The sequence below is a fragment of the Lissotriton helveticus genome, chromosome 1_2 (assembly GCF_964261635.1).
Source record: "Lissotriton helveticus chromosome 1_2, aLisHel1.1, whole genome shotgun sequence".
NCBI lineage: Eukaryota > Metazoa > Chordata > Amphibia > Caudata > Salamandridae > Lissotriton > Lissotriton helveticus.
The window spans coordinates 336,486,425-336,504,744 of record NC_136058.1 but is presented as its reverse complement, the minus strand read 5'-3'; the positions used below and the strand labels follow the sequence as shown (position 1 = coordinate 336,504,744).

The 18,320-nt window shown below is 39.2% G+C and overlaps 23 non-coding genes across 23 annotated transcripts; all 23 read left to right on the top strand.

Moving 5' to 3' along the window:
* The first annotated feature begins 522 nt into the window (after nucleotides 1-522).
* Nucleotides 523-595, top strand: TRNAK-CUU (transfer RNA lysine (anticodon CUU)). The gene has a single exon. It is a non-coding gene; the product is annotated as a tRNA-Lys (tRNA).
* A 1,029-nt stretch (nucleotides 596-1,624) lies between these two features.
* On the top strand, nucleotides 1,625-1,697 carry TRNAA-AGC (transfer RNA alanine (anticodon AGC)). Its single transcript has one exon. It is a non-coding gene; the product is annotated as a tRNA-Ala (tRNA).
* Nucleotides 1,698-2,049: 352 nt separating this feature from the next.
* Nucleotides 2,050-2,122, top strand: TRNAK-CUU (transfer RNA lysine (anticodon CUU)). Its single transcript has one exon. It is a non-coding gene; the product is annotated as a tRNA-Lys (tRNA).
* Nucleotides 2,123-2,466: 344 nt separating this feature from the next.
* On the top strand, nucleotides 2,467-2,539 carry TRNAA-AGC (transfer RNA alanine (anticodon AGC)). The gene has a single exon. It is a non-coding gene; the product is annotated as a tRNA-Ala (tRNA).
* Nucleotides 2,540-3,576: 1,037 nt separating this feature from the next.
* On the top strand, nucleotides 3,577-3,649 carry TRNAK-CUU (transfer RNA lysine (anticodon CUU)). The gene has a single exon. It is a non-coding gene; the product is annotated as a tRNA-Lys (tRNA).
* A 769-nt stretch (nucleotides 3,650-4,418) lies between these two features.
* TRNAK-CUU (transfer RNA lysine (anticodon CUU)) lies at nucleotides 4,419-4,491 on the top strand. Its single transcript has one exon. It is a non-coding gene; the product is annotated as a tRNA-Lys (tRNA).
* Nucleotides 4,492-5,946: 1,455 nt separating this feature from the next.
* On the top strand, nucleotides 5,947-6,019 carry TRNAK-CUU (transfer RNA lysine (anticodon CUU)). Its single transcript has one exon. It is a non-coding gene; the product is annotated as a tRNA-Lys (tRNA).
* Nucleotides 6,020-6,788: 769 nt separating this feature from the next.
* Nucleotides 6,789-6,861, top strand: TRNAK-CUU (transfer RNA lysine (anticodon CUU)). Its single transcript has one exon. It is a non-coding gene; the product is annotated as a tRNA-Lys (tRNA).
* Nucleotides 6,862-8,314: 1,453 nt separating this feature from the next.
* TRNAK-CUU (transfer RNA lysine (anticodon CUU)) lies at nucleotides 8,315-8,387 on the top strand. The gene has a single exon. It is a non-coding gene; the product is annotated as a tRNA-Lys (tRNA).
* A 612-nt stretch (nucleotides 8,388-8,999) lies between these two features.
* On the top strand, nucleotides 9,000-9,072 carry TRNAK-CUU (transfer RNA lysine (anticodon CUU)). The gene has a single exon. It is a non-coding gene; the product is annotated as a tRNA-Lys (tRNA).
* A 344-nt stretch (nucleotides 9,073-9,416) lies between these two features.
* On the top strand, nucleotides 9,417-9,489 carry TRNAA-AGC (transfer RNA alanine (anticodon AGC)). Its single transcript has one exon. It is a non-coding gene; the product is annotated as a tRNA-Ala (tRNA).
* A 352-nt stretch (nucleotides 9,490-9,841) lies between these two features.
* Nucleotides 9,842-9,914, top strand: TRNAK-CUU (transfer RNA lysine (anticodon CUU)). The gene has a single exon. It is a non-coding gene; the product is annotated as a tRNA-Lys (tRNA).
* A 344-nt stretch (nucleotides 9,915-10,258) lies between these two features.
* On the top strand, nucleotides 10,259-10,331 carry TRNAA-AGC (transfer RNA alanine (anticodon AGC)). The gene has a single exon. It is a non-coding gene; the product is annotated as a tRNA-Ala (tRNA).
* Nucleotides 10,332-10,683: 352 nt separating this feature from the next.
* On the top strand, nucleotides 10,684-10,756 carry TRNAK-CUU (transfer RNA lysine (anticodon CUU)). The gene has a single exon. It is a non-coding gene; the product is annotated as a tRNA-Lys (tRNA).
* Nucleotides 10,757-11,512: 756 nt separating this feature from the next.
* On the top strand, nucleotides 11,513-11,585 carry TRNAK-CUU (transfer RNA lysine (anticodon CUU)). Its single transcript has one exon. It is a non-coding gene; the product is annotated as a tRNA-Lys (tRNA).
* Nucleotides 11,586-12,197: 612 nt separating this feature from the next.
* TRNAK-CUU (transfer RNA lysine (anticodon CUU)) lies at nucleotides 12,198-12,270 on the top strand. The gene has a single exon. It is a non-coding gene; the product is annotated as a tRNA-Lys (tRNA).
* A 769-nt stretch (nucleotides 12,271-13,039) lies between these two features.
* On the top strand, nucleotides 13,040-13,112 carry TRNAK-CUU (transfer RNA lysine (anticodon CUU)). Its single transcript has one exon. It is a non-coding gene; the product is annotated as a tRNA-Lys (tRNA).
* Nucleotides 13,113-13,456: 344 nt separating this feature from the next.
* TRNAA-AGC (transfer RNA alanine (anticodon AGC)) lies at nucleotides 13,457-13,529 on the top strand. Its single transcript has one exon. It is a non-coding gene; the product is annotated as a tRNA-Ala (tRNA).
* A 1,172-nt stretch (nucleotides 13,530-14,701) lies between these two features.
* Nucleotides 14,702-14,774, top strand: TRNAK-CUU (transfer RNA lysine (anticodon CUU)). The gene has a single exon. It is a non-coding gene; the product is annotated as a tRNA-Lys (tRNA).
* Nucleotides 14,775-15,118: 344 nt separating this feature from the next.
* Nucleotides 15,119-15,191, top strand: TRNAA-AGC (transfer RNA alanine (anticodon AGC)). Its single transcript has one exon. It is a non-coding gene; the product is annotated as a tRNA-Ala (tRNA).
* Nucleotides 15,192-16,363: 1,172 nt separating this feature from the next.
* Nucleotides 16,364-16,436, top strand: TRNAK-CUU (transfer RNA lysine (anticodon CUU)). Its single transcript has one exon. It is a non-coding gene; the product is annotated as a tRNA-Lys (tRNA).
* A 769-nt stretch (nucleotides 16,437-17,205) lies between these two features.
* On the top strand, nucleotides 17,206-17,278 carry TRNAK-CUU (transfer RNA lysine (anticodon CUU)). The gene has a single exon. It is a non-coding gene; the product is annotated as a tRNA-Lys (tRNA).
* Nucleotides 17,279-18,047: 769 nt separating this feature from the next.
* Nucleotides 18,048-18,120, top strand: TRNAK-CUU (transfer RNA lysine (anticodon CUU)). Its single transcript has one exon. It is a non-coding gene; the product is annotated as a tRNA-Lys (tRNA).
* Nucleotides 18,121-18,320: the final 200 nt, after the last annotated feature.

Below are 18,320 nucleotides of genomic sequence, written 5' to 3'. Positions count from 1 at the left end.
AATGAACTGAACACTCATGTAATGGGCAATTTGACGTCAAATAAAGTGTCGTAGGCATTAACATTACTTTTGAAATGTTATTCTGAGGGAGCACACAGGGGAATTAGCTCAAATGGTAGAGCGCTCGCTTAGCATGCGAGAGGTAGCGGGATTGATGCCCGCATTCTCCATTCTAAAATGTACATACATTTTATTTTTAACTTGTCATTGCCAAGCTTGTTGCATAGTAAGAACAGATAAATCACAGATGGCTTTCATATATGGTCACATCATAACAACTAAAGGGGTTTTATCAAAAGGGTTTAGGTATTCGTTAGCTTGTGAGAGCAATTTGAGTTCTTATGCAATCTCACAATGACATTTCCACAACTTCCATTTCAATTTTGTCTCCTTTTACTTGACACTCTGTCCACTGAGGGATCTATAAATGATAAGTTCCTTGAAAAACAAGAGTTGAGGAATATCCAGGAACTGGTTTTCTTAATGAAAAACGATCAGTTTGCATTCTACTTTAAAGAGGGAGCCCGGCTAGCTCAGTCGGTAGAGCATGAGACTCTTAATCTCAGGGTCGTGGGTTCGAGCCCCACGTTGGGCGAAAACGAGTAATTTTTGCAGGATTATTGCATTGGATCTCATAATATAACAATTAATCTTGCATTAGACATGCAATAACTCCCAAAAATTGTATATCTTTGGTTTCCCATTGGTGGGAAATGTAACTTCAAGATTAGGTAGGGCATTAGTCAGCGATATTACTCCTATTCAAGTACTAAACAGGCCAACCTGAACTGTAAAACATCCCCTAAGTGGAGGTAAGGCATCAGTTAGGAGTGAACTGAACACTCATGTAATGGGCAATTTGACGTCAAATAAAGTGTCGTAGGCATTAACATTACTTTTGAAATGTTATTCTGAGGGAGCACACAGGGGAATTAGCTCAAATGGTAGAGCGCTCGCTTAGCATGCGAGAGGTAGCGGGATTGATGCCCGCATTCTCCATTCTAAAATGTACATACATTTTATTTTTAACTTGTCATTGCCAAGCTTGTTGCATAGTAAGAACAGATAAATCACAGATGGCTTTCATATATGGTCCACTGAGGGATCTATAAATGATAAGTTCCTTGAAAAACAAGAGTTGAGGAATATCCAGGAACTGGTTTTCTTAATGAAAAACGATCAGTTTGCATACTACTTTAAAGAGGGATCCCGGCTAGCTCAGTCAGTAGAGCATGAGACTCTTAATCTCAGGGTCGTGGGTTCGAGCCCCACGTTGGGCGAAAACGAGTAATTTTTGCAGGATTATTGCATTGGATCTCATAATATGGCAATTAATCTTGCATTAGACATGCAATAACTCCCAAAAATTGTATATCTTTGGTTTCCCATTGGTGGGAAATGTAACTTCAAGATTAGGTAGGGCATTAGTCTAGATTAACATACAGCGATATTACTCCTATTCAAGTACTAAACAGGCCAACCTGAACTGTAAAACATCCCCTAAGTGGAGGTAAGGCATCAGTTAGGAGTGAACTGAACACTCATGTAATGGGCAATTTGACGTCAAATAAAGTGTCGTAGGCATTAACATTACTTTTGAAATGTTATTCTGAGGGAGCACACAGGGGAATTAGCTCAAATGGTAGAGTGCTCGCTTAGCATGCGAGAGGTAGCGGGATCGATGCCCGCATTCTCCATTCTAAAATGTAGATACATTTTATTTTTAACTTGTCATTGCCAAGCTTGTTGCATAGTAAGAACAGATAAATCACAGATGGCTTTCATATATGGTCACATCATAACAACTAAAGGGGTTTTATCAAAAGGGTTTAGGTATTCGTTAGCTTGTGAGAGCAATTTGAGTTCTTATGCAATCTCACAATGACATTTCCACAACTTCCATTTCAATTTTGTCTCATTTTACTTGACACTCTGTCCACTGAGGGATCTATAAATGATAAGTTCCTTGAAAAACAAGAGTTGAGGAATATCCAGGAACTGGTTTTCTTAATGAAAAACGATCAGTGTGCATTCTACTTTAAAGAGGGAGCCCGGCTAGCTCAGTTGGTAGAGCATGAGACTCTTAATCTCAGGGTCGTGGGTTCGAGCCCCACGTTGGGCGAAAACAAGTAATTTTTGCAGGATTATTGCATTGGATCTCATAATATGGCAATTAATCTTGCATTAGACATGCAATAACTCCCAAAAATTGTATATCTTTGGTTTCCCATTGGTGGGAAATGTAACTTCAAGATTAGGTAGGGCATTAGTCTAGATTAACATACAGCGATATTACTCCTGTTCAAGTACTAAACAGGCCAACCTGAACTGTAAAACATCCCCTAAGTGGAGGTAAGGCATCAGTTAGGAGTGAACTGAACACTCATGTAATGGGCAATTTGATGTCAAATAAAGTGTGGTAGGCATTAACATTACTTTTGAAATGTTATTCTGAGGGAGCACACAGGGGAATTAGCTCAAATGGTAGAGCGCTCGCTTAGCATGCGAGAGGTAGCGGGATCGATGCCCGCATTCTCCATTCTAAAATGTAGATACATTTTATTTTTAACTTGTCATTGCCAAGCTTGTTGCATAGTAACATCAGATAAATCACAGATGGCTTTCATATATGGTCACATCATAACAACTAAAGGGGTTTTATCAAAAGGGTTTAGGTATTCGTTAGCTTGTGAGAGCAATTTGAGTTCTTATGCAATCTCACAATGACATTTCCACAACTTCCATTTCAATTTTGTCTCATTTTACTTGACACTCTGTCCACTGAGGGATCTATAAATGATAAGTTCCTTGAAAAACAAGAGTTGAGGAATATCCAGGAACTGGTTTTCTTAATGAAAAACGATCAGTTTGCATTCTACTTTTAAGAGGGAGTCCGGCTAACTCTGTCGGTAGAGCATGAGACTCTTAATCTCAGGGTTGTGGGTTCGAGCCCCACGTTGTGCGAAAACGAGTATTTTTTGCAGGATTATTGCATTGGATCTCATAATATGGCAATTAATCTTGCATTAGACGTGCAATAACTCCCAAAAATTGTATATCTTTGGTTTCCCATTGGTGGGAAATGTAACTTCAAGATTAGGTAGGGCATTAGTCAGCGATATTACTCCTATTCAAGTACTAAACAGGCCAACCTGAACTGTAAAACATCCCCTAAGAGGAGGTAAGGCATCAGTTAGGAGTGAACTGAACACTCATGTAATGGGCAATTTGACGTCAAATAAAGTGTCGTAGGCATTAACATTACTTTTGAAATGTTACTCTGAGGGAGCACACAGGGGAATTAGCTCAAATGGTAGAGCGCTCGCTTAGCATGCGAGAGGTAGCGGGATTGATGCCCGCATTCTCCATTCTAAAATGTACATACATTTTATTTGTAACTTGTCATTGCCAAGCTTGTTGCATAGTAAGAACAGATAAATCACAGATGGCTTTCATATATGGTCCACTGAGGGATCTATAAATGATAAGTTCCTTGAAAAACAAGAGTTGAGGAATATCCAGGAACTGGTTTTCTTAATGAAAAACGATCAGTTTGCATACTACATTAAAGAGGGAGCCCGGCTAGCTCAGTCGGTAGAGCATGAGACTCTTAATCTCAGGGTCCTGGGTTCGAGCCCCACGTTGGGCGAAAACGAGTAATTTTTGCAGGATTATTGCATTGGATCTCATAATATGGCAATTAATCTTGCATTAGACATGCAATAACTCCCAAAAATTGTATATCTTTGGTTTCCCATTGGTGGGAAATGTAACTTCAAGATTAGGTAGGGCATTAGTCTAGATTAACATACAGCGATATTATTCCTATTCAAGTACTAAACAGGCCAACCTGAACTGTAAAACATCCCCTAAGTGGAGGTAAGGCATCAGTTAGGAGTGAACTGAACACTCATGTAATGGGCAATTTGACGTCAAATAAAGTGTCGCCGGCATTAACATTACTTTTGAAATGTTATTCTGAGGGAGCACACAGGGGAATTAGCTCAAATGGTAGAGCGCTCGCTTAGCATGCGAGAGGTAGCGGGATTGATGCCCGCATTCTCCATTCTAAAATGTACATACATTTTATTTTTAACTTGTCATTGCCAAGCTTGTTGCATAGTACGAACAGATAAATCACAGATGGCTTTCATATATGGTCACATCATAACAACTAAAGGGGTTTTATCAAAAGGGTTTAGGTATTCGTTAGCTTGTGAGAGCAATTTGAGTTCTTATGCAATCTCACAATGACATTTCCACAACTTCCATTTCAATTTTGTCTCCTTTTACTTGACACTCTGTCCACTGAGGGATCTATAAATGATAAGTTCCTTGAAAAACAAGAGTTGAGGAATATCCAGGAACTGGTTTTCTTAATGAAAAACGATCAGTTTGCATTCTACTTTAAAGAGGGAGCCCGGCTAGCTCAGTCGGTAGAGCATGAGACTCTTAATCTCAGGGTCGTGGGTTCGAGCCCCACGTTGGGCGAAAACGAGTAATTTTTGCAGGATTATTGCATTGGATCTCATAATATGGCAATTAATCTTGCATTAGACATGCAATAACTCCCAAAAATTGTATATCTTTGGTTTCCCATTGGTGGGAAATGTAACTTCAAGATTAGGTAGGGCATTAGTCAGCGATATTACTCCTATTCAAGTACTAAACAGGCCAACCTGAACTGTAAAACATCCCCTAAGTGGAGGTAAGGCATCAGTTAGGAGTGAACTGAACACTCATGTAATGGGCAATTTGACGTCAAATAAAGTGTCGTAGGCATTAACATTACTTTTGAAATGTTATTCTGAGGGAGCACACAGGGGAATTAGCTCAAATGGTAGAGCGCTCGCTTAGCATGCGAGAGGTAGCGGGATTGATGCCCGCATTCTCCATTCTAAAATGTACATACATTTTATTTTTAACTTGTCATTGCCAAGCTTGTTGCATAGTAAGAACAGATAAATCACAGATGGCTTTCATATATGGTCCACTGAGGGATCTATAAATGATAAGTTCCTTGAAAAACAAGAGTTGAGGAATATCCAGGAACTGGTTTTCTTAATGAAAAATGATCAGTTTGCATACTACTTTAAAGAGGAAGCCCGGCTAGCTCAGTCGGTAGAGCATGAGACTCTTAATCTCAGGGTCCTGGGTTCGAGCCCCACTTTGGGCGAAAACAAGTAATTTTTGCAGGATTATTGCATTGGATCTCATAATATGGCAATTAATCTTGCATTAGACATGCAATAACTCCCAAAAATTGTATATCTTTGGTTTCCCATTGGTGGGAAATGTAACTTCAAGATTAGGTAGGGCATTAGTCTAGATTAACATAAAGCGATATTACTCCTATTCAAGTACTAAACAGGCCAACCTGAACTGTAAAACATCCCCTAAGTGGAGGTAAGGCATCAGTTAGGAATGAACTGAACACTCATGTAATGGGCAATTTGACGTCAAATAAAGTGTCGTAGGCATTAACATTACTTTTGAAATGTTATTCTGAGGGAGCACACAGGGGAATTAGCTCAAATGGTAGAGCGCTCGCTTAGCATGCGAGAGGTAGCGGGATTGATGCCCGCATTCTCCATTCTAAAATGTACATACATTTTATTTTTAACTTGTCATTGCCAAGCTTGTTGCATAGTAAGAACAGATAAATCACAGATGGCTTTCATATATGGTCACATCATAACAACTAAAGGGGTTTTATCAAAAGGGTTTAGGTATTCGTTAGCTTGTGAGAGCAATTTGAGTTCTTATGCAATCTCACAATGACATTTCCACAACTTCCATTTCAATTTTTGTCTCCTTTTACTTGACACTCTGTCCACTGAGGGATCTATAAATGATAAGTTCCTTGAAAAACAAGAGTTGAGGAATATCCAGGAACTGGTTTTCTTAATGAAAAACGATCAGTTTGCATTCTACTTTAAAGAGGGAGCCCGGCTAGCTCAGTCGGTAGAGCATGAGACTCTTAATCTCAGGGTCGTGGGTTCGAGCCCCACGTTGGGCGAAAACGAGTAATTTTTGCAGGATTATTGCATTGGATCTCATAATATGGCAATTAATCTTGCATTAGACATGCATTAACTCCCAAAAAGTGTATATCTTTGGTTTCCCATTGGTGGGAAATGTAACTTCAAGATTAGGTAGGGCATTAGTCTAGATTAACATACAGCGATATTACTCCTATTCAAGTACTAAACAGGCCAACCTGAACTGTAAAACATCCCCTAAGTGGAGGTAAGGCATCAGTTAGGAGTGAACTGAACACTCATGTAATGGGCAATTTGACGTCAAATAAAGTGTCGCCGGCATTAACATTACTTTTGAAATGTTATTCTGAGGGAGCACACAGGGGAATTAGCTCAAATGGTAGAGCGCTCGCTTAGCATGCGAGAGGTAGCGGGATTGATGCCCTCATTCTCCATTCTAAAATGTACATACATTTTATTTTTAACTTGTCATTGCCAAGCTTGTTGCATAGTACGAACAGATAAATCACAGATGGCTTTCATATATGGTCACATCATAACAACTAAAGGGGTTTTATCAAAAGGGTTTAGGTATTCGTTAGCTTGTGAGAGCAATTTGAGTTCTTATGCAATCTCACAATGACATTTCCACAACTTCCATTTCAATTTTGTCTCCTTTTACTTGACACTCTGTCCACTGAGGGATCTATAAATGATAAGTTCCTTGAAAAACAAGAGTTGAGGAATATCCAGGAACTGGTTTTCTTAATGAAAAACGATCAGTTTGCATTCTACTTTAAAGAGGGAGCCCGGCTAGCTCAGTCGGTAGAGCATGAGACTCTTAATCTCAGGGTCGTGGGTTCGAGCCCCACGTTGGGCGAAAACGAGTAATTTTTGCAGGATTATTGCATTGGATCTCATAATATGGCAATTAATCTTGCATTAGACATGCAATAACTCCCAAAAATTGTATATCTTTGGTTTCCCATTGGTGGGAAATGTAACTTCAAGATTAGGTAGGGCATTAGTCAGCGATATTACTCCTATTCAAGTACTAAACAGGCCAACCTGAACTGTAAAACATCCCCTAAGTGGAGGTAAGGCATCAGTTAGGAGTGAACTGAACACTCATGTAATGGGCAATTTGACGTCAAATAAAGTGTCGTAGGCATTAACATTACTTTTGAAATGTTATTCTGAGGGAGCACACAGGGGAATTAGCTCAAATGGTAGAGCGCTCGCTTAGCATGCGAGAGGTAGCGGGATTGATGCCCGCATTCTCCATTCTAAAATGTACATACATTTTATTTTTAACTTGTCATTGCCAAGCTTGTTGCATAGTAAGAACAGATAAATCACAGATGGCTTTCATATATGGTCCACTGAGGGATCTATAAATGATAAGTTCCTTGAAAAACAAGAGTTGAGGAATATCCAGGAACTGGTTTTCTTAATGAAAAACGATCAGTTTGCATACTACTTTAAAGAGGAAGCCCGGCTAGCTCAGTCGGTAGAGCATGAGACTCTTAATCTCAGGGTCCTGGGTTCGAGCCCCACTTTGGGCGAAAACAAGTAATTTTTGCAGGATTATTGCATTGGATCTCATAATATGGCAATTAATCTTGCATTAGACATGCAATAACTCCCAAAAATTGTATATCTTTGGTTTCCCATTGGTGGGAAATGTAACTTCAAGATTAGGTAGGGCATTAGTCTAGATTAACATAAAGCGATATTACTCCTATTCAAGTACTAAACAGGCCAACCTGAACTGTAAAACATCCCCTAAGTGGAGGTAAGGCATCAGTTAGGAATGAACTGAACACTCATGTAATGGGCAATTTGACGTCAAATAAAGTGTCGTAGGCATTAACATTACTTTTGAAATGTTATTCTGAGGGAGCACACAGGAGAATTAGCTCAAATGGTAGAGCGCTCGCTTAGCATGCGAGAGGTAGCGGGATTGATGCCCGCATTCTCCATTCTAAAATGTACATACATTTTATTTTTAACTTGTCATTGCCAAGCTTGTTGCATAGTAAGAACAGATAAATCACAGATGGCTTTCATATATGGTCACATCATAACAACTAAAGGGGTTTTATCAAAAGGGTTTAGGTATTCGTTAGCTTGTGAGAGCAATTTGAGTTCTTATGCAATCTCACAATGACATTTCCACAACTTCCTTTCAATTTTGTCTCCTTTTACTTGACACTCTGTCCACTGAGGGATCTATAAATGATAAGTTCCTTGAAAAACAAGAGTTGAGGAATATCCAGGAACTGGTTTTCTTAATGAAAAACGATCAGTATGCATTCTACTTTAAAGAGGGAGCCCGGCTAGCTCAGTCGGTAGAGCATGAGACTCTTAATCTCAGGGTCGTGGGTTCGAGCCCCACGTTGGGCGAAAACGAGTAATTTTTGCAGGATTATTGCATTGGATCTCATAATATGGCAATTAATCTTGCATTAGACATGCAATAACTCCCAAAAATTGTATATCTTTGGTTTCCCATTGGTGGGAAATGTAACTTCAAGATTAGGTAGGGCATTAGTCAGCGATATTACTCCTATTCAAGTACTAAACAGGCCAACCTGAACTGTAAAACATCCCCTAAGTGGAGGTAAGGCATCAGTTAGGAGTGAACTGAACACTCATGTAATGGGCAATTTGACGTCAAATAAAGTGTCGTAGGCATTAACATTACTTTTGAAATGTTATTCTGAGGGAGCACATAGGGGAATTAGCTCAAATGGTAGAGCGCTCGCTTAGCATGCGAGAGGTAGCGGGATTGATGCCCGCATTCTCCATTCTAAAATGTACATACATTTTATTTTTAACTTGTCATTGCCAAGCTTGTTGCATAGTAAGAACAGATAAATCACAGATGGCTTTCATATATGGTCCACTGAGGGATCTATAAATGATAAGTTCCTTGAAAAACAAGAGTTGAGGAATATCCAGGAACTGGTTTTCTTAATGAAAAACGATCAGTTTGCATACTACTTTAAAGAGGGATCCCGGCTAGCTCAGTCGGTAGAGCATGAGACTCTTAATCTCAGGGTCGTGGGTTCGAGCCCCACGTTGGGCGAAAACGAGTAATTTTTGCAGGATTATTGCATTGGATCTCATAATATGGCAATTAATCTTGCATTAGACATGCAATAACTCCCAAAAATTGTATATCTTTGGTTTCCCATTGGTGGGAAATGTAACTTCAAGATTAGGTAGGGCATTAGTCTAGATTAACATACAGCGATATTACTCCTATTCAAGTACTAAACAGGCCAACCTGAACTGTAAAACATCCCCTAAGTGGAGGTAAGGCATCAGTTAGGAGTGAACTGAACACTCATGTAATGGGCAATTTGACGTCAAATAAAGTGTCGTAGGCATTAACATTACTTTTGAAATGTTATTCTGAGGGAGCACACAGGGGAATTAGCTCAAATGGTAGAGCGCTCGCTTAGCATGCGAGAGGTAGCGGGATCGATGCCCGCATTCTCCATTCTAAAATGTAGATACATTTTATTTTTAACTTGTCATTGCCAAGCTTGTTGCATAGTAAGAACAGATAAATCACAGATGGCTTTCATATATGGTCACATCATAACAACTAAAGGGGTTTTATCAAAAGGGTTTAGGTATTTGTTAGCTTGTGAGAGCAATTTGAGTTCTTATGCAATCTCACAATGACATTTCCACAACTTCCATTTCAATTTTGTCTCATTTTACTTGACACTCTGTCCACTGAGGGATCTATAAATGATAAGTTCCTTGAAAAACAAGAGTTGAGGAATATCCAGGAACTGGTTTTCTTAATGAAAAACGATCAGTGTGCATTCTACTTTAAAGAGGGAGCCCGGCTAGCTCAGTCGGTAGAGCATGAGACTCTTAATCTCAGGGTCGTGGGTTCGAGCCCCACGTTGGGCGAAAACAAGTAATTTTTGCAGGATTATTGCATTGGATCTCATAATATGGCAATTAATCTTGCATTAGACATGCAATAACTCCCAAAAATTGTATATCTTTGGTTTCCCATTGGTGGGAAATGTAACTTCAAGATTAGGTAGGGCATTAGTCTAGATTAACATACAGCGATATTACTCCTATTCAAGTACTAAACAGGCCAACCTGAACTGTAAAACATCCCCTAAGTGGAGGTAAGGCATCAGTTAGGAGTGAACTGAACACTCATGTAATGGGCAATTTGACGTCAAATAAAGTGTCGTAGGCATTAACATTACTTTTGAAATGTTATTCTGAGGGAGCACACAGGGGAATTAGCTCAAATGGTAGAGCGCTCGCTTAGCATGCGAGAGGTAGCGGGATCGATGCCCGCATTCTCCATTCTAAAATGTAGATACATTTTATTTTTAACTTGTCATTGCCAAGCTTGTTGCATAGTAAGAACAGATAAATCACAGATGGCTTTCATATATGGTCACATCATAACAACTAAAGGGGTTTTATCAAAAGGGTTTAGGTATTCGTTAGCTTGTGAGAGCAATTTGAGTTCTTATGCAATCTCACAATGACATTTCCACAACTTCCATTTCAATTTTGTCTCATTTTACTTGACACTCTGTCCACTGAGGGATCTATAAATGATAAGTTCCTTGAAAAACAAGAGTTGAGGAATATCCAGGAACTGGTTTTCTTAATGAAAAACGATCAGTGTGCATTCTACTTTAAAGAGGGAGCCCGGCTAGCTCAGTCGGTAGAGCATGAGACTCTTAATCTCAGGGTCGTGGGTTCGAGCCCCACGTTGGGCGAAAACAAGTAATTTTTGCAGGATTATTGCATTGGATCTCATAATATGGCAATTAATCTTGCATTAGACATGCAATAACTCCCAAAAATTGTATATCTTTGGTTTCCCATTGGTGGGAAATGTAACTTCAAGATTAGGTAGGGCATTAGTCAGCGATATTACTCCTATTCAAGTACTAAACAGGCCAACCTGAACTGTAAAACATCCCCTAAGTGGAGGTATGGCATCAGTTAGGAGTGAACTGAACACTCATGTAATGGGCAATTTGACGTCAAATAAAGTGTCGTAGGCATTAACATTACTTTTGAAATGTTATTCTGAGGGAGCACACAGGGGAATTAGCTCAAATGGTAGAGCGCTCGCTTAGCATGCGAGAGGTAGCGGGATTGATGCCCGCATTCTCCATTCTAAAATGTACATACATTTTATTTTTAACTTGTCATTGCCAAGCTTGTTGCATAGTAAGAACAGATAAATCACAGATGGCTTTCATATATGGTCACATCATAACAACTAAAGGGGTTTTATCAAAAGGGTTTAGGTATTCGTTAGCTTGTTAGAGCAATTTGAGTTCTTATGCAATCTCACAATGACATTTCCACAACTTCCATTTCAATTTTGTCTCCTTTTACTTGACACTCTGTCCACTGAGGGATCTATAAATGATAAGTTCCTTGAAAAACAAGAGTTGAGGAATATCCAGGAACTGGTTTTCTTAATGAAAAACGATCAGTTTGCATTCTACTTTAAAGAGGGAGCCCGGCTAGCTCAGTCGGTAGAGCATGAGACTCTTAATCTCAGGGTCGTGGGTTCGAGCCCCACGTTGGGCGAAAACGAGTAATTTTTGCAGGATTATTGCATTGGATCTCATAATATGGCAATTAATCTTGCATTAGACCGGCAATAACTCCCGGAAATTGTATATCTTTGGTTTCCCATTGGTGGGAAATGTAACTTCAAGATTAGGTAGGGCATTAGTCAGCGATATTACTCCTATTCAAGTACTAAACAGGCCAACCTGAACTGTAAAACATCCCCTAAGTGGAGGTAAGGCATCAGTTAGGAGTGAACTGAACACTCATGTAATGGGCAATTTGACGTCAAATAAAGTGTCGGAGGCATTAACATTACTTTTGAAATGTTATTCTGAGGGAGCACACAGGGGAATTAGCTCAAATGGTAGAGCGCTCGCTTAGCATGCGAGAGGTAGCGGGATTGATGCCCGCATTCTCCATTCTAAAATGTACATACATTTTATTTTTAACTTGTCATTGCCAAGCTTGTTGCATAGTAAGAACAGATAAATCACAGATGGCTTTCATATATGGTCCACTGAGGGATCTATAAATGATAAGTTCCTTGAAAAACAAGAGTTGAGGAATATCCAGGAACGGGTTTTCTTAATGAAAAACGATCAGTTTGCATACTACTTTAAAGAGGGAGCCCGGCTAGCTCAGTCGGTAGAGCATGAGACTCTTAATCTCAGGGTCCTGGGTTCGAGCCCCACGTTGGGCGAAAACGAGTAATTTTTGCAGGATTATTGCATTGGATCTCATAATATGGCAATTAATCTTGCATTAGACATGCATTAACTCCCAAAAAGTGTATATCTTTGGTTTCCCATTGGTGGGAAATGTAACTTCAAGATTAGGTAGGGCATTAGTCTAGATTAACATACAGCGATATTACTCCTATTCAAGTACTAAACAGGCCAACCTGAACTGTAAAACATCCCCTAAGTGGAGGTAAGGCATCAGTTAGGAGTGAACTGAACACTCATGTAATGTGCAATTTGACGTCAAATAAAGTGTGGAAGGCATTAACATTACTTTTGAAATGTTATTCTGAGGGAGCACACAGGGGAATTAGCTCAAATGGTAGAGCGCTCGCTTAGCATGCGAGAGGTAGCGGGATTGATGCCCTCATTCTCCATTCTAAAATGTACATACATTTTATTTTTAACTTGTCATTGCCAAGCTTGTTGCATAGTACGAACAGATAAATCACAGATGGCTTTCATATATGGTCACATCATAACAACTAAAGGGGTTTTATCAAAAGGGTTTAGGTATTCGTTAGCTTGTGAGAGCAATTTGAGTTCTTATGCAATCTCACAATGACATTTCCACAACTTCCATTTCAATTTTGTCTCATTTTACTTGACACTCTGTCCACTGAGGGATCTATAAATGATAAGTTCCTTGAAAAACAAGAGTTGAGGAATATCCAGGAAATGGTTTTCTTAATGAAAAACGATCAGTTTGCATACTACTTTAAAGAGGGAGCCCGGCTAGCTCAGTCGGTAGAGCATGAGACTCTTAATCTCAGGGTCGTGGGTTCGAGCCCCACGTTGGGCGAAAACGAGTAATTTTTGCAGGATTATTGCATTGGATCTCATAATATGGCAATTAATCTTGCATTAGACATGCAATAACTCCCAAAAATTGCATATCTTTGGTTTCCCATTGGTGGGAAATGTAACTTCAAGATTAGGTAGGTCATTAGTCTAGATTAACATACAGCGATATTACTCCTATTCAAGTACTAAACAGGCCAACCTGAACCGTAAAACATCCCCTAAGTGGAGGTAAGGCATCAGTTAGGAGTGAACTGAACACTCATGTAATGGGCAATTTGAAGTCAAATAAAGTGTGGTAGGCATTAACATTACTTTTGAAATGTTATTCTGAGGGAGCACACAGGGGAATTAGCTCAAATGGTAGAGCGCTCGCTTAGCATGCGAGAGGTAGCGGGATCGATACCCGCATTCTCCATTCTAAAATGTACATACATTTTATTTTTAACTTGTCATTGCCAAGCTTGTTGCATAGTAAGAACAGATAAATCACAGATGGCTTTCATATATGGTCACATCATAACAACTAAAGGGGTTTTATCAAAAGGGTTTAGGTATTCGTTAGCTTGTGAGAGCAATTTGAGTTCTTATGCAATCTCACAATGACATTTCCACAACTTCCATTTCAATTTTGTCTCATTTTACTTGACACTCTGTCCACTGAGGGATCTATAAATGATAAGTTCCTTGAAAAACAAGAGTTGAGGAATATCCAGGAACTGGTTTTCTTAATGAAAAACGATCAGTTTGCATTCTACTTTAAAGAGGGAGCCCGGCTAGCTCAGTCGGTAGAGCATGAGACTCTTAATCTCAGGGTCGTGGGTTCGAGTAATTTTTGCAGGATTATTGCATTGGATCTCATAATATGGCAATTAATCTTGCATTAGACATGCAATAACTCCCAAAAATTGTATATCTTTGGTTTCCCATTGGTGGGAAATGTAACTTCAAGATTAGGTAGGGCATTAGTCTAGATTAACATACAGCGATATTACTCCTATTCAAGTACTAAACAGGCCAACCTGAACTGTAAAACATCCCCTAAGTGGAGGTAAGGCATCAGTTAGGAGTGAACTGAACACTCATGTAATGTGCAATTTGACGTCAAATAAAGTGTGGAAGGCATTAACATTACTTTTGAAATGTTATTCTGAGGGAGCACACAGGGGAATTAGCTCAAATGGTAGAGCGCTCGCTTAGCATGCGAGAGGTAGCGGGATTGATGCCCTCATTCTCCATTCTAAAATGTACATACATTTTATTTTTAACTTGTCATTGCCAAGCTTGTTGCATAGTACGAACAGATAAATCACAGATGGCTTTCATATATGGTCACATCATAACAACTAAAGGGGTTTTATCAAAAGGGTTTAGGTATTCGTTAGCTTGTGAGAGCAATTTGAGTTCTTATGCAATCTCACAATGACATTTCCACAACTTCCATTTCAATTTTGTCTCATTTTACTTGACACTCTGTCCACTGAGGGATCTATAAATGATAAGTTCCTTGAAAAACAAGAGTTGAGGAATATCCAGGAAATGGTTTTCTTAATGAAAAACGATCAGTTTGCATACTACTTTAAAGAGGGAGCCCGGCTAGCTCAGTCGGTAGAGCATGAGACTCTTAATCTCAGGGTCGTGGGTTCGAGCCCCACGTTGGGCGAAAACGAGTAATTTTTGCAGGATTATTGCATTGGATCTCATAATATGGCAATTAATCTTGCATTAGACATGCAATAACTCCCAAAAATTGCATATCTTTGGTTTCCCATTGGTGGGAAATGTAACTTCAAGATTAGGTAGGTCATTAGTCTAGATTAACATACAGCGATATTACTCCTATTCAAGTACTAAACAGGCCAACCTGAACCGTAAAACATCCCCTAAGTGGAGGTAAGGCATCAGTTAGGAGTGAACTGAACACTCATGTAATGGGCAATTTGAAGTCAAATAAAGTGTGGTAGGCATTAACATTACTTTTGAAATGTTATTCTGAGGGAGCACACAGGGGAATTAGCTCAAATGGTAGAGCGCTCGCTTAGCATGCGAGAGGTAGCGGGATCGATACCCGCATTCTCCATTCTAAAATGTACATACATTTTATTTTTAACTTGTCATTGCCAAGCTTGTTGCATAGTAAGAACAGATAAATCACAGATGGCTTTCATATATGGTCACATCATAACAACTAAAGGGGTTTTATCAAAAGGGTTTAGGTATTCGTTAGCTTGTGAGAGCAATTTGAGTTCTTATGCAATCTCACAATGACATTTCCACAACTTCCATTTCAATTTTGTCTCATTTTACTTGACACTCTGTCCACTGAGGGATCTATAAATGATAAGTTCCTTGAAAAACAAGAGTTGAGGAATATCCAGGAACTGGTTTTCTTAATGAAAAACGATCAGTTTGCATTCTACTTTAAAGAGGGAGCCCGGCTAGCTCAGTCGGTAGAGCATGAGACTCTTAATCTCAGGGTCGTGGGTTCGAGTAATTTTTGCAGGATTATTGCATTGGATCTCATAATATGGCAATTAATCTTGCATTAGACATGCAATAACTCCCAAAAATTGTATATCTTTGGTTTCCCATTGGTGGGAAATGTAACTTCAAGATTAGGTAGGGCATTAGTCTAGATTAACATACAGCGATATTACTCCTATTCAAGTACTAAACAGGCCAACCTGAACTGTAAAACATCCCCTAAGTGGAGGTAAGGCATCAGTTAGGAGTGAACTGAACACTCATGTAATGGGCAATTTGACGTCAAATAAAGTGTGGTAGGCATTAACATTACTTTTGAAATGTTATTCTGAGGGAGCACACAGGGAAATTAGCTCAAATGGTAGAGCGCTCGCTTAGCATGCGAGAGGTAGCGGTATCGATGCCCGCATTCTCCATTCTAAAATGTACATACATTTTATTTTTAACTTGTCATTGCCAAGCTTGTTGCATAGTAAGAACAGATAAATCACAGATGGCTTTCATATATGGTCACATCATAACAACTAAAGGGGTTTTATCAAAAGGGTTTAGGTATTCGTTAGCTTGTGAGAGCAATTTGAGTTCTTATGCAATCTCACAATGACATTTCCACAACTTCCATTTCAATTTTGTCTCATTTTACTTGACACTCTGTCCACTGAGGGATCTATAAATGATAAGTTCCTTGAAAAACAAGAGTTGAGGAATATCCAGGAAATGGTTTTCGTAATGAAAAACGATCAGTTTGCATACTACTTTAAAGAGGGAGCCCGGCTAGCTCAGTGGGTAGAGCATGAGACTCTTAATCTCAGGGTCGTGGGTTCGAGCCCCACGTTGGGCGGAAACGAGCAATTTTTGCAGGATTATTGCATTGGATCTCATATTATGGCAATTAATCTTGCATTAGACATGCAATAACTCCCAAAAATTGTATATCTTTGGTTTCCCATTGGTGGGAAATGTAACTTCAAGATTAGGTAGGGCATTAGTCTAGATTAACATACAGCGATATTACTCCTATTCAAGTACTAAACAGGCCAACCTGAACTGTAAAACATCCCCTAAGTGGAGGTAAGGCATCAGTTAGGAGTGAACTGAACACTCATGTAATGGGCAATTTGACGTCAAATAAAGTGTGGTAGGCATTAACATTACTTTTGAAATGTTATTCTGAGGGAGCACACAGGGAAATTAGCTCAAATGGTAGAGCGCTCGCTTAGCATGCGAGAGGTAGCGGTATCGATGCCCGCATTCTCCATTCTAAAATGTACATACATTTTATTTTTAACTTGTCATTGCCAAGCTTGTTGCATAGTAAGAACAGATAAATCACAGATGGCTTTCATATATGGTCACATCATAACAACTAAAGGGGTTTTATCAAAAGGGTTTAGGTATTCGTTAGCTTGTGAGAGCAATTTGAGTTCTTATGCAATCTCACAATGACATTTCCACAACTTCCATTTCAATTTTGTCTCATTTTACTTGACACTCTGTCCACTGAGGGATCTATAAATGATAAGTTCCTTGAAAAACAAGAGTTGAGGAATATCCAGGAACTGGTTTTCTTAATGAAAAACGATCAGTTTGCATTCTACTTTAAAGAGGGAGCCCGGCTAGCTCGGTCGGTAGAGCATGAGACTCTTAATCTCAGGGTCGTGGGTTCGAGCCCCACGTTGGGCGAAAATGAGTAATTTTTGCAGGATTATTGCATTGGATCTCATAATATGGCAATTAATCTTGCATTAGACATGCATTAACTCCCAAAAAGTGTATATCTTTGGTTTCCCATTGGTGGGAAATGTAACTTCAAGATTAGGTAGGGCATTAGTCTAGATTAACATACAGCGATATTACTCCTATTCAAGTACTAAACAGGCCAACCTGAACTGTAAAACATCCCCTAAGTGGAGGTAAGGCATCAGTTAGGAGTGAACTGAACACTCATGTAATGGGCAATTTGACGTCAAATAAAGTGTGGTAGGCATTAACATTACTTTTGAAATGTTATTCTGAGTGAGCACACAGGGGAATTAGCTCTAATGGTAGAGCGCTCGCTTAGCATGCGAGAGGTAGCGGGATCGATGCCCGCATTCTCCATTCTAAAATGTACATACATTTTATTTTTAACTTGTCATTGCCAAGCTTGTTGCATAGTAAGAACAGATAAATCACAGATGGCTTTCATATATGGTCACATCATAACAACTAAAGGGGTTTTATCAAAAGGGTTTAGGTATTCGTTAGCTTGTGAGAGCAATTTGAGTTCTTATGCAATCTCACAATGACATTTCCACAACTTCCATTTCAATTTTGTCTCATTTTACTTGATACTCTGTCCACTGAGGGATCTATAAATGATAAGTTCCTTGAAAAACAAGAGTTGAGGAATATCCAGGAAATGGTTTTCTTAATGAAAAACGATCAGTTTGCATACTACTTTAAAGAGGGAGCCCGGCTAGCTCGGTCGGTAGAGCATGAGACTCTTAATCTCAGGGTCGTGGGTTCGAGCCCCACGTTGGGCGAAAACGAGTAATTTTTGCAGGATTATTGCATTGGATCTCATATTATGGCAATTAATCTTGCATTAGACATGCAATAACTCCCAAAAATTGTATATCTTTGGTTTCCCATTGGTGGGAAATGTAACTTCAAGATTAGGTAGGGCATTAGTCTAGATTAACATACAGCGATATTACTCCTATTCAAGTACTAAACAGGCCAA